The sequence below is a fragment of the Sciurus carolinensis genome, chromosome 5 (assembly GCF_902686445.1).
Source record: "Sciurus carolinensis chromosome 5, mSciCar1.2, whole genome shotgun sequence".
In the NCBI taxonomy this organism is placed as follows: domain Eukaryota; kingdom Metazoa; phylum Chordata; class Mammalia; order Rodentia; family Sciuridae; genus Sciurus; species Sciurus carolinensis.
The window spans coordinates 125486239-125501625 of record NC_062217.1 but is presented as its reverse complement, the minus strand read 5'-3'; the positions used below and the strand labels follow the sequence as shown (position 1 = coordinate 125501625).

Genomic DNA, 15387 nt, shown 5'->3' with positions numbered 1-15387 from the left:
TTTTTACTGTAGCTGCTACAGTGAGTTCAGGTGTTCTGACCTGAGAAAGAAAGACAATCATTTGAAACCTAAGGAACATACTTGGTGGTTATATTTCAATTAAAACAATACCTTTCAGAAAGTTCTTTTGGAGAGAAGCCTGTCTGCTAATAAACATATAGATTCAGAAAATCACCATTTTGCAATCCCCATGATGAAATTTAATAGACAAGGATCATTAATGGATGTTAAATTCATTGGGTAAAAGGATGACAGGGAATTGGGTCTTTATGTGGAATCAAAGTATCACAGATTATATTCTGTGGTCACAGGGAACAAAACATAACTTTAAAATGGAAGGATTAAACTGTCATCACTTTAACCCAGTGATTGATCCTATCACTTATCATCACTAACAGTGGGATCACCAAATATTTTGTGCCTTTTGTAATGATGCAGTATGAAGCTCACAGCATCGCTTACAGAGAATTCTGACCAAAGATTTTTAAAACAAATTAACCAAAACTTTAGTCCAACAACTTGCAGTCTCTGAGAAATACACAGGATAAGGGGAACAAATTAAAGGATACTCTGAGAAACCAATGGACAAATCTATAAGGTAGGACATTCACAGGAAAACTAACTTAGTCCTTTTACAAAGGCTGTGTCTATAATAAATTGAGAGGAGAGGCGACAGAAAAATGAACAAGAGCAATATACAGACCTTAATTGGACCCTGATTTAAACAAATTAGTTGAAAAAAGTATTTTGGGGACAGCTTAAGAAATTTTAACATAAAAATGAGAATTAGATAATATTATTATCAGTTTGATAAGGAAAATGACCTTAATTTCTAGAGATGTATCCTGAAGTATTTAGGGATAAAATGTGATGAAATATGCAATTTACTTTAGAATACATTGTAAAAAATAAAAACCCTAAGTGAAGCAAAATTGGCCAAATATTAACAACTGTGAAATCTAGATGTATATGGCATGAGGGAGTTCAGTATAGCTATCTGTGTATTTGAAATTTTTCATAATAAACAGTTCAATAAACCCCAGTTTTCCTTTTATATAAGATGACAGGGTAGTCAAGGTTGAACACTTAAAAAATGGTCAAAATATTTTAATATCTGAAATTCTTCTGGATTTTAACTATCTTAAGAGCACATTAATATATACCCTAATGCCTTTATAGCAGGTTATCAAATGACAAAAACACATCTGTGTAACCAAATCCTTTCCCTTTTACCTTTGATTTGTGTACACATTTTAATTTTAGGACAGACAGATAATATTACTTTTCAACTCTACTTGCCTCTTGAAAGCAAAAAAAAAAAAAAAAAAAAAAAAAGAACTGCAGACAACTGTCAAGAGCCTCTACATCTTAACTTACATTCCTCCAAAATTATCTCTGCCAAGAGATATTAATAGAAGGATGGGATTTGAGCCTGAGTAGTGAGCAGATCCAACTCAACTAAAACGACTGCTGCACCAAACCATGTAAGGCAGAAAGTACAGTCAGTGTCTCCAGCACAAATTTGGGTACTACCTACATGTTGAGGAAAACACTGAGGAAAAAAATATATATGTATGCACTTCTGGTCCAATATAATAATAACACAAAGATTTAGAGAATAATTTTGAGGGTTAGAAAAAAATCAAAATGTGTGATTACAGCTGAAAACCAAAGTTAACAGAAAGTGATAAGCTGCAAGTACAACTCCTTAGGCGATTCACTGGAATCGCTCGAGTCTGACCAAGTTAGCCTCAGCTGATAAAGACCACCCAATCCCCAAGACTGAATTATGATCTTGACAACTGGCTCAATCGAGGCTATCTTCTTGACAATTTACTTACAACAGAACTTTGTATATTACATAGTCAATAATATTTGCTGTCTGAGATAGCAAGGCAAAGGATAAAATATCAATGTAGTGTTTTCTGATCTGTCATAATTAGCCAACTAATTCCTATATGAAAAAGACAACTGAAAAGCTCTTCTAGAACTACTTGTTTATATGGAATTTCGTCAGAGCCATGAAAGAACCCCAGAGGACTATAAACAAAATTAAAAATGAAGAATCTATAGAATTAAAATTGCACTTAAGATATAAAGACTGAAAATCCAGTCTTTTTTTAATGTTCATTTTTGTTCATATAATTTTAATCAGAAATTAACTATAATCTGACATGGTACAGAATCAACTAGCTTCAAGAAGACACAAATATAAATGTCAAATTATTTTTTAAGGAAACAAAGCCCTAGGACATTTTCATATCTGTAAATAATTCTAAACACCAATATATTTCTGGCTGAGGAAGGACATGTTTAAGAAAAGCAAACTCAATTTTCTCTTGGTGCAACCTTGCACAAGTTTGTGGAGCTGTGTCCTATCACTAGAAAAGCGAAGCACTTGTTCTGTGGCTTGAAATGATCTTATCTTCTGACTTCCTCCCACCTTTCTTTGATCTTGGGCTGGTGCCCCAAGTCACTCCATTAGAGAAGGCAGCTGGCTCACACTAGTGCAGACTTTCCCACAGCTAACCTCTGATCTGAAGGTGTTTGTAGATACAACGATGGAACAACATTTATTTTTCCCTCTCAGCAAAACAAACAAATCAACACAGGGGAACAGTCTGACCCAGTAAGCATTTTAAGAAGAATTTTTGTTCTTACTGTATGAAGGAACAGAAAGAAAAGGCATTACATTAGAAACAAGGAAGAAAGAATGGGCATAGTTAGTCGGCAGAAGAGTAAGGCAGGTTCCAAATATCAGGGGGAATTCCAAGCGAACTGATCACATTAAATTGAAAAGGACTTTTTAGTGTGCCATCGCAGTAAAAGTGAGAAAAGAAAACAAGCAAGTCCCCATCTGTGCTGCCCCAGGGCGCCTCGTACTGAGTTTCACAAATCTAATGAAGCAGTCAGGTTAAAATCTAACTGCAGAGTAGATGTGACATGTGGAGAACAGCTAGGGTTAGAATAGAGAAGCAGGGCGGTTCCTAATGCAGGTGATTATCCATGTGATAATCATTATATTTACAGGCTTTCCATTTTAGATCTGACATCAAAAATCACAAAGGAGGAGGGATTAAGGAAATAAACAACCAACACGGAGGCTTTCCTTCTCCCCTGAGAGTACAGCACTTTCATTCATGCATGACAAGCAACAAAAGCAAAACCAAACCGGCCAGGAAAGAGTATTTCTGAGAAGGCTGGATTTCACATTAACACTTCTTTCCATTTTGATAACTTTCACTATTATTCAGTTTCTCAGACAGGTCACATTTTCAGAATCAGTTCCCATTGTTGTCTACACTATAATACAGTATCATTTTTGGTTTACAATGAATGATACTCACATAATATGTCTTTTACAACAACAGAGTCATTTTTTCCTTCCTGGAATTGAGTGTTGTGAATAAAATGACATATAATTAAAGTCTTAGACACTTATCTACCCTACACCACTTAGGATTTACAGTGGGCTTGCTGCTTCACCAAACAGGCTAAAAGGGTGCGGATAAAATAACCATCATATATGGTTTTTGAATTGAGGTTTTTTTAAAAAAAGGACTGAAAAGATGGAGAAACTTGAGAGCATCCTTGTAATCATTAAGGAGAAAACTATTTTGTCTGATAATCCAAGTTCTTATTTATAAAGTAAATTTATGACTATAACTTAAAAATCACTATTCAGACTCTGATTTCAATTCCAATTATTTGTAACTAGTTATATAGAATACAATTTCTATATACTGACCTTATATTCTGAGACTCTGCCAAATTCACTTGTTAATTGTTGGAGGATTTAATTTCTTGGAGATTATTTGGGATTTCCTACATAGATGGTTATGTGAGTCATCTGTATGAAGACAGTTTTCATATTCCTATTACCATACCACAAAGATATTTTGAGAATTTAACAAATGCCTTTAAGACAAAAATTCACTTTGCTCCAGGGTGATCCAAAGGGTATGACTAAGTACCACCACAATCAGTTGAAGACCCTATCCTACCACTTCCTGCTCTGCACTTCAAGACACTGAACCCAATTTAGAACTATTATCTGTCTGCTTATGTTTCCATCCTGTTTTTTGATCTCAGATCAGAGGGGTCATGGGCTTAGGCAGAAATTTCACGTACTAAAACAAAAAGGGAGAAGGTACAACTTAGAACCAGAGGAAGATAATTTGAGCTTAACCACAGAAAGCAACCCACCCATCAAAAATGGGACTACTATGTTATTCCAGTACAAGAAGTAAACAGAATATTCTAGAATTTGGTGGTCTGGTTCTCACTGGAAGTCCCCATGATCCTCACTTTAGTTGTGGGAGTTCAGAGCTTTGGGAGAAGCCAAGGGAGAATGGAGCCACCAGATCAGTTTTGCTTTTTTATTTTGTTTGTTCATTTCTCCATCTGACAAATATTTATCCTCTAAATATAGTTTTAGGCTAACAGCATCTGTTAGCTCAGAGGCATATCATACTACAGCTGTTGCAGACCTTGAAATGATATTAAACTGACTCCATAATATAGTCAAATGGAAAGAATACTGTAACTTCTAAATGGTGTGGTATATAAAAGAGAGTTTAAGACAGAATGGTATCTCTCCCTCTGTATGTCTATATCTATGTATAAAAATCTTCATATATATTAAAAATTCATATATTTGGAGATAAATTTAGAGGTATAGTACTCTTTTTGAATGGCTGTAAATGCAATGAATGTCATACCATTTAAGATGCAGTTAACAGTCAAATGGAAAGAATATAGAGTCAAAAGACTTAAAACTAGGGTCCCAGTTTTATACTGTATTTGCTATATAATCTTGAGCAAATCACTAAGTATATCACTTTACCAATAAAGTTGTGGTTAACAATACCTATTTTATTGTGTTGTTGCTAGGAAAAAATGAAATGTTTTATGTTAAAGTGTAAAATCGTTTTGCCTATTGAATTCAAGTTCTTGGTATGATCTCAATATAGTTTAAAAAATGATTTCAGAACATTCAGAGTACATTCAATAATTTGTTCTACTTGTGGATCATACGTGTAGTAGGTAGTGTCCGACATGGATGCCAAAGATCCCTGATTCTGGTATTTGAACCCTTGGATAATCTCCTCCCCTAGACTTGCTTCTAAGAGATATATAACAAAGGACAGTATATATTTTATCATCCTCTTGATCCCATTTCTTCTCTCTCAGCCTTCACCTTAGGGAAAAGAAGTAGCCATGTTGTACCCTCATAGGTTCACGACCACCACCTAGTGAGGCTTGCCAATAGACACCTGCGTGAGCCTGAAAGTAGATCCTCTCCCATATGAGCAGGAAGATGACTTCAACCTGGGTTACACTGTGACTAGAAACTTATAAGAAACCCTGGGTCACAGGCACTGAGCTAAGCTGTGCCTGGATTCCCTGTTCACATTTTATATATTGAAGGCCTAAACCTTAGAGAGGTTTAGTAACAAGGAAAATTCATATAATTTCTCATTAAATTATGTTAATAAATACTTCAAAGCAAGCATGGTCAGTATATCAATCACAGGGTGAGCGAATTTTAGGAAGAAAATTTGGATGCATGCTAGCTAAATGGTTTTATACAGCTGATTATGATTAAACATTTCTTCAACAAAGATTAAATAAGAAATAGTATCTTTTGCGTTGAATTCACCTTGGGGGCATCAAATGTTGTTTTTAATTTTTCAATGTCTTTTGTTATTGTGAAGCAATAATTATGTTACTAAGACCACAGTAAGATTTTTAAGTAGAGCTAGAATCCTTGGGTGAAAAAAAGAATCAAATTCAAATACCACTATAAGGTCTGCAACAGCTGTAGGAGAGATATACCTCCAAGTCATGCTGAAATTTAATGATAAAGAAATACCTGCTGTTTCTTTCTTTTCATACCACATATATCATAACATAGAGACTTACGTTGCTTAAGCCTCTAAATGTTTTCTCATGCTGTTCTTTGGACTGAGTTGCCTTTCTTTATGCTATCTACAAAAATCATTTATATACTTTCTTGTGAGACCATTAGTGCTAATACTTTTTAAAATTTTATATTATTTCTTATGAGGAAAAGTTTAAATTTGTAAATAAAGTAAATGAAGATTGGAGAAAATTAAGTAAAGTTTGAGCCATGGGAATCCCTTTAAAAAACACATTTCATTCACAAAAATATCTGTACTGGTTTTTCCAACAAATATAATATACAACTTTTTGGAGATTTTCAACCTGTGCTCTGACATTTATTACCACATGCTTCCTGTCTGCAGAATGCTGAACAGAAATATTATTTAACATTTATTGAGTGCCAAAAACTCTGTGGGGCAATATATAGCTATAAAGACAGTCATGGCCTCTATCCAATAGGTTTATAATAAAAATTAGATAGACAGTATATAAATTAAACCTCAATAAATGAGACTGAAAAAAACATTAGGCAGTCAAAACACAGGCCAAAAAATAGGTTCAGTTTACAAGAGACTTAACCCTTTCACAAAGTGGTTTATTAGTGGATTGGTTTATTCTAGCAAGAGTTGTTCATTCCCACCTTTAAGTATATTTAATGGTGGCAACTAAAGGAAAGTTAAGCTAGAGCAAGTGTTTCATCACAATTTAAGATTGATTAGCTAGTTAGACTAACTTCTTCTAATACAACACAGTTTTTAGTTTTTGAAAAATGAGAAGAGGACAGGCTAAGAAAATATTCATGTATGTAGTATTGGGTATTTTACTTCATTTTTAATGAAGTAACGCACTTGGCATAAAGGATAACTAATTTGTTTACTTAACAAATGTCAACTCTTCTTCTTTGTTTCATTTGACTCTCACAAAAATCCTAAAAAATAGGTATTGCATTCATTTTATAGATGAAAACCTGAAGGTTTAGAGAGATTCAAGTATGTCTAAGACCACACAGCTGGTAAATTGTTCAAGCTGGTTCTGAACCTTTCTGAATGGTCTGTAACTGAGGGACTCTCTAGGTTTTACATATATCAGAGTTTTTATTTTGTCTTTGTTTTTGGAAGATATTGCACTGGGTACAGAATTCTAAGTTGATATGTTTTTTTTCCATGCTCCAAGGTGTAGTTTGTAACTTGTTTCTATGATTATTGTCATTTCTTCTCTTTGTTGCTCTGCATGTCTTTTAAAAAGAAACCTGACTGCCCTCATATGATTTTATCACTGAATTTTTGCAATTTGATTGTGAAGTACCTTAGTTTTTCCCCCACTTGTTTCTTCTGCTTTGAGTTTGTTGAGCTTCTTGGATTTGTGATGGGTTTATAGTTTTCACCAAATTTGGGAAAATTTCAGCTTCTAAGTTTTCCAGTACTTTTTCTACATTATTTTTTCTCCCTAGGTCTCCAAATATGTATATTAGGTCACTTGAAGTCCCACAGATCACAGCTGTACTGCTTATTGTTTTCTCAATCTTTTCTCCATACATGTTTCATTCTAAATACCTTCTATTGTTATGTCTTCAAGATCACTACTCTTTTCTTCCATAGCATCCCATCTCATCTAGTGTAGATTTCATTTCTGCAAGTTGTATCTTTTTTTTTTTGTACCAGGGATTGAACTCAGGGGCACTCGACCACTGAGCCACATTCCCAGTCCTATTTTGTATTTTATTTAGAGACAGGGTCTCACTGAGTTGCTTAGCGCCTTGCTTTTGCTGGAGCTGGTTTTGAACTTGAGATCCTTCTGACTCAGTCTCCTGAGCCCCTGGGATTACAGGCTTGTGTAACTAAGCTTGGCTATTAAAAAAAATAATAATAAATTATTTTTTAATACTTTATGTATCTCTCCTAAACAGGCTTGTTTTCTTTACCTTACTGAAATATAGAACATATTTAGAAATGCTCTTTTAACATCCATGTCAATGAACTATAACATCAGTTATTTGTGAATCCATTTCTATGAATTAATGTTTCTCCTCCTTATGATTGTATTTTCCTATTTCTGTACATGAACAGTAATTTTTTTTATTAGATGCCAGACATGAACTTTATGTTTTTGGGTGCTGGAGATTTTGTCTTTTATTATATATCTTTGAGATTTAATCTGAAATTCGGTCAGGTTAATTTAGAAAGAGTTTGATCTTTTCATGCTATTTCCAAGCTTTCCTAGGTGAGATGAGAGCAGCTTTTAATCAAGAGCTAATCTGGTCCCCTACTGATGTAATATCCTTTGGAGTACTAAACAAGATGTACCATTTATTGGAGGTTTTCCACTCTGGTTATTGGGGTCATAAACTATTATTGGCCTTATGTGAGTTTGGGGAATATGCTGCTGGTTCCTTTCCAGTGGTCTTATCCTTGGCCTTGAGTAGTTTCTCACATACATGTGCAGATCCCTGCTCAGCTGAAAAGTCAGGAGGAACCCTTTGCTGATATCCAGGGTGTGTACTGTGTGTGCAGCTTTCCCTTCTCTGCTCCTCTCTCTTGAAAACTCTAGCCGCCCTGGCCTCCTCCTGCTCTCAGCACTATTTCAATTCAGTTAGATTATTCTGCTTGGGATCCCCTTGACTAACTACACAGCAGACTGGAAACTGTCTCAGCAGAATGCTCTGGCATTTTTAGGGATTATTCATTCTTTCCTTTCTCTTAGGGATTCTATTTAAGCATTGGACAGCAGTGCTAACTGCTGTCCAATGTATGAAAAGTGTCATTTTATATATTTTGTCTGGTTTTTGCATTGCTTCAGAAGGGAAGATAAGTCTGACCCCTTTAACTCCATTACTTCCAGAAGATGTTCAGTGTGGATCCATGTTAAATATAGATCATAAAGGGTCCTGGAACATTTGGCAAGTATGTAATCCTTCATTTATTGGTTTAAAAAGTTTAACTATCAGGCCAAAGACAAGATAGATTGATCGGATACATTATATGTGTCATACTTTCCTTATATCTAATTGTACAAAGGATATTAGCCCTTCATTTATAGCTATCTTATTAAATAATAAACATTTTTACTTTACCAGTAATCTACATTTGAAACCCTATGAAGAATAATGCTACTCAGGTCTAAACGCTTCTTTACTTTACATATTCTCTATTATTGTCAAAATAATAAACCATCTTCACTTTTTCTCTCCTGTTCTTCTCTTCCAATCGATAGAAGGCTCTACCACAATGTAACACCCATACATTATGCCAGGTCAGCTACCAGCAACCTGGAGAACAAATTGAGCCTGCCACCTGTTTTTAGAAATGAAATTTCATTAGAACACAGCAATGCCTATTTGTTTGCATATTGTCTACAGTTGCTTTTATGCTACAACAGCAGAGTTGAAGTTGAGTATGACAGAGAATACTACCTGGACTTTTATAAGAAAAGTTTGCTGACCCCTGCATTATGATATAACTAGGATATTTATAAGTTTCAAAACAGACTTCTTTCTCGAGTTACCAGTGAAGAATGGAAAGTTATTTAGAAAGCATGCTTTGAGTCTTAAAATAAGTAAAATGTATATGTATTGTCAGACACTGGCAAAACAATCTAAAACCAAAACTGCACTAATAAGAAGGCAGTAAAAGGATAAATAACCAATTGTTATAAATATATTTATACAAGAAAATTTAGAAGGACTTCACAGATCAGATGCAAAAAAGGACAGAAGACTTTGGATGGGGAGAGATCAACATTGTTTTTGTTGTTTTATTTTTTGGTACCACGGATTGAACTCAGGGGCACTTGATCATTGTGCGACACCCCCAGCCTGTTTTTTGTATTTTATTTAGAGTCAGGATCTCACTGAGTTGCTTAGCACCTCACTTTTGCTAAGGCGGCTTTGAATTCGCAATCCTCCTACCTCAGCCTCCCAAATCACTGGGATTATAGGCATCGCAACTGTGTGTGGCAACGTTGTTTTTAAGTACCTTTCTAATAATTCCTTTCTTTCAGTTCAAATGTGCACCAAGGTCCTTATATTTTTCACATTACATGAACCTTCTCACATCTTCCAGATGGAATCATCACTGCCACTGTAAATCTCACCTACCAGGGCTACTGGTGCTAGTTTGGAAATTTTACAGAATTAATTCTCAGAAATGAAGGTAAAAACAAAATGAAAGCAAACAGTATATAAAACACAGAAATGAACAAGAACACAGGATACAGTGTGTTCTTCCTTTTTTTGTTTTATAAATTTATTGTGAATAAAGTAGTGAGGGAAAGGCTTGAGATGGGGCAGATTAACAAGGACTTTAAAGAACATGCAACGGTTTGTAGCTAGTTCAACTGACACAAAAGTTCCATTATTCTTTGAGTCTTTTAGTTTTTTGCAGAAGAAGTGGGAACAGAATTAGGAATTCCAGTAATATTCACAGTCCAAAACGGTACTGGATTAAGAAAAAAAAAATTTAAAAGATTATATTGTAGGGTTTATTAACATAACAAAAAAAGTTAAAAACAAAGAAGCATGTAGTTGTCTATGCCTAATGAAAAATAAAGGTAATTTCTCCCTAGGTTATGTATGGAGAATATTGTAATGCTGAAAAATTTAGAGAAAATGTTCACAATAGCCAGTGAGAAGTAGTAAGGACAACAATGAAAGTAATCAATGCAAGTCTTTTAAATAAACAAAATTCTACAAGTACAAAGAAATAAGAGAAAAAATCTAATGTTCATGAAAAGAAATTTACCAAGTCTATGTTAGACAAAGAAAAAAAATCACAGAAAAATGAAACAATGGAGCACACAGTAGGTGCTCAATAAATGTTAAAATTGAAGCATGACTAACATACCCTTGCTGAAAACAAGCAAGTTTTAAGAAATGCCGAAAACTTTTGCCAAACCTATATTGCATTTGACACCAAAATAGGGTCAATCATTTTAGTCCACAGAAAGGAATAAAGAAATATACCAATCTTACTACCATACTGACCCTCTTATTAGAATCTGAGATTAACACATTATCCAATTGTAGTAGTTTGTAAATGAATAATACAGTAGGAAATGAAGGTATAATGTAGCATGGAGGAAGTACTGGCATTTTGATAATAAACATTATAACATGATTGAGGTAGCAGATAAGATGTGGAATTATTTTGTTAACAGTCATTCTGACTTACTGGACACAGTATTATAAATTGGTTTTTCACCTACCCCCACCTCAGAGACTGCTTTCTCAAGGTCACCAAACTCAGTCTTTATTCTTGGTCTTTTAAAATAGGGCTGAATCTCTACCCTCCACCGCAGGGAAAAAGGATTTCTGCGCAGTGTAACATTTTAAAATATTTATTCTAAAATATGAATACTCATTTCACTCTATTCTTTTAGAAGTTTATTTTCAGATCCTTTCCAAATTTCTGTGTACCTTCGATTACTATTCATTTTCTGGGTAAACATTTTCTCTTCTTCAAGACTTTGGTCAGTTTCCCCCAGTTACTCCTGCAAATTTAAGGCCTTTCATTTGAATCTTCTAACTCCACTGGAAAATCTAATAGGTAAAAGATGTGAATTTGTTGATGTTTTTAGAAGTTTTTCCACACTTTCCTAGAAAATCTCCTCCCTACTTTTGCCTATCTTCTTTCCCCTTCTCTCTCATTTTTCTTCTTCCTCATTGCCAAATTTCCTAAGTGTAGTCTTTCTCTAGAAATTCAGTTCTCAACTGAGAATAGTCTCATCTTTTCTCTCTTTACATTTGGGGGGAAGTTCATTTCCTTTATTCCTTTCATTTGACATAATCAGCAGATGTCCTGCTTCACTTCCTTAGTACTTTTTTGTTTTGGGACTGGGGATTGAATCCAGGGGTACCGTGCCACTGAGCTACATTCCCAGACCTTTTTATTTTGAGACACTAAGTTGCCTAGGCCGTCCTCAAGCTATGATTCTCCTGCCTCAGCCTCTCCATATACCTAGGATTATAGGTGTGTAACACTGTACCAAACTTTTGACAATTTCTTTTTATCTTTGCATTGACAAATTCCTAGTTCTGCCAAGTCCATTATTTAAAGCATAAGTCCTATAACAGATATACCCTTCTTCCAATACTACTGACTCAAAACTAAGTTAAGCCTGTAATAACTCTTGCATACATGACTGCTACATTCTCTTAACCAGTCTCTACCCAGTGTGAATGTATCCTTGCACACAACCATTGGATTCACCTTCCTAAATATTAACTCTGATTAGTCTTTGCTTAAAGAGCTACCTACTGTTTCCTGATAAAAGTCCCAGTTTTACAGTCTGACTTTCAAAGGACCTCCACAATGTGCCCCTACTTTTCCTTCCTAGCCTGATCTTTCACTATTCCCTTATCCATGTACCAGATGCCACTCAAACTAGAAAATATGCTATTCTCTGAACATGCCCCAGGCTTTTTTGCCTTCATGCTACCTTGCACATGTAGGCACTAAATGAATTAGAATACCTTCAACCACTCTTGTCAAAATCCTATCCATCCCTCCAGGGTTAGTTCATCCATCTTTCTCTTAACGCAAAGGCTTTTTGAATTGTTCCTGGTCTGTCTTTTCTCTACCTCCCCAAGTGGCTTTCTGAATTGCACAAGATTTTTGCTTAAGTTGTAAAGGCTTCTCTTATGGCAATTATGTTCAGACAGAAAACAGTTATTTGTATGGATATTATCTCCCTTACTAGATTATTGTTAGTGCAGAAATTCCTTTTTCACTTGGTATCCTGAAAGCAACTCGTATATTATTCTGCAATATACAGATAATAAATCCTTGTTGATTTGCCAAATGATAAGGATAAAGCATCCACCTATGTTTAGCAAAGAAAAGAAATGCCTTCAAATATTTCATACTCTGTTTGGGATCAGAGTTGACTGACTTTAGTGCTCTGTATATTCTTCTGCTATGCCAGTCCTTATGTTGCATATTTTCTATTTATTGTCACCACCCCCACTGCTGCATTTATCAACCTTTTTTTTTTTTTTTTGGGGTACCAGGGCTTGATTAAACCCAGGGGCGTTGATCCACTGAGCCCCAGCCCTTATTTTGTATTTTGTTTAGAGACAGGGTCTTGCTGAATTTGAATTGTCTGGGGCCTTGCTAAATTGCTCAGGCTGGCATTGAACTTGTAATCCTCCTACCTCAGCCTCCTAAGCCGCTGGGATTATAGCTGTGCGCCTCTGTGCCCAGCTTCATCAGTTTCTTGAAAACAAAGTTTTATTCTAGAACTAACTTTTTTTTGGCGGTACTGGGGATTGAACACAGGAGTGTTCTATCATTGAGCTACATCTCCAGAGCCTTTTTATTCTGAGAAGGGTCTCACTTAGTTGACCATGCTGGCCTCAAAATTGAGATCCTCCTGTCTCAGCCTCCTAAGTAGCTGGGATTACAGTTGAGTGCCTTTATGGCTGGTGAATTTAATAGAATCTTCACTAAAAAAGTAAAAGTTCTTTTGGTCATATGAATGAGATTTTCAAACTGCTAGTTTGATATGTTCAGTGAGAATACTTAAAAAATCCATATTTTCTGCCATATCTGCAGTAGTCCTGTTCTGGAAATTTACCTTAAAGAATTATGGTGTTTACTATATTTCTAAGCATTACACAAAAAATCAGGGAAACTAAAAGAAACTATCATTCTGAATTTTTAAATTACAATTATATTTTCAAAGATAGATGTAGTCTAGACATTATTTTCAGATACTGAATATCAAAGAGTACAGTATAGCAGAATTAGAAGGATAAATGCCAAAGTTGCTCCAGAGACAGCAAAAATAACAAAAAACAAAAGTCATACAGATGAAATAACAGGAATAAATAAGTCCTGACTCAGTCTGAGCATTCAGTAAGTTATCAATGAGGTACAATTATACTCTCTATACTATTTTACTTTGTTGACATGCAATATTGTGAAAATTGTGAAAATTTATAGCATGTGGGGTCAGAAACCTAAGTCTAAATGACCCTACAATCAGCAATAACCCATAAGGTATACTTTCACAACTTTAAAATGATATCCTTTTTTTCCATCAAGTAAATAATGCTAAAAAATGTCCAATGTGATATATCCATGTCATTTTTACTGCTAGTACACACATTATAGACACCACACGAGTAGCTCAAGACACACTGCTAAATTTTCTTATTTCAAAAGAAGATATTACACACAGGAATTTGATATTATATGTTAAATATTCCAAGAACAAGATCTAATTCAGATAGTAAACCTCTTGGAAACAGAAGTTAGGAACTTCTACGGTAACAATCCTAAAAATCTTGTGAAAGGAATCATCTGGGTTACATCACTAATTAATATGAACTGTATCTCACAATCAGGGAAAATCAATTCTTGTTCAGTCAGAACAGATTAGTGATGGTTTAGACACACAGGGCTTGAGAAGTGCTCACTAACGCAAGTAGATCTTGGTAATTAGGCATCATTGGAAGTTAGCAGGAGCAGGCTGAAGTAAAGGAGCCTGAATTTAGAACTAGTTTGCTTTAGTGGAGGGCTTCACATCTCCCATCTCCACTTCAAACTGATAAGTCACTATAACTTTAACCTTTACCTAGACAATCAACACTTAACATGGTTTTGTTATTGTAGAGATTTTGAGTAATCAATAATTTCTTCTTTGTTACTTCACATTATTCTCTGCTAATCAATAGGTGATGGTAACCTATTCTTATTCTGAAAGGATGGCAAGGAAAGGTAGGAAGGAGTCTCAGGAAAGCAATGATTTAGTCTTCAGAAGAGAACAATAACCATGTATGTGAGAGAATGCCAACAGTCTCAAGATCTGTTCTGAAGGTTTTCAGAAGCATCCTAAATCAGTTATTTGCATAACATTTGAAAACATAGCCACCAACGAAAACAGCATAATTTTCTGTGCTATTGTGGAAGGAAATGTATACTTTCATTAGTATCCCCAAAGCAAAATATGTACATTAAAGTGTGAGATGTGGGACCTGTGTTAGAATCAGTGCAGGTGTTTAATATTTGATGACTAACTCTGGTCAACTGTGACAATGTTAGATGCTATTTAGTACTAGATAGGCAAGGGAGGTACTATACAGGATTTCTCTTGATTGTGATAACCTGGGCAGATTTTTTTAAAAAAGTATCTGCTGTAGCATAAAGAAGGGAGTTAACTTTTCCATCTGCTTCAAGAATTTTAATAATCAATGAACACATTATATATCATTTATTTCTACAGTTACATGGCACTCTGATAGGCTTATCTGATTAAACAGAAATAAAGAAAAGAGAATTTAGATGAAAACAAAAATTAAAGTCAGGATATAGTATGTTATAATCCAAATTGAAAGGAAAAACAAAGCTGGGGTTGGTAGCACTTGCCTAAGATCCATCTACTTGGAGGCTGATGTAGGAGGATCAAGTTCAAGACCAGCCTAGGCAGTTTAGTGAGAACCTGTCTCAAAACAAAATAAAAAAGGGCTACGGGCGTGCCTCAGTG

General features: G+C 35.0%; 1 protein-coding gene across 3 annotated transcripts in view; it reads right to left on the bottom strand.

Moving 5' to 3' along the window:
• Positions 1-15387, bottom strand: part of Adk (adenosine kinase) — a 474524-nt gene that overhangs the window by 108539 nt on the left and 350598 nt on the right. The window lies entirely within an intron of this gene.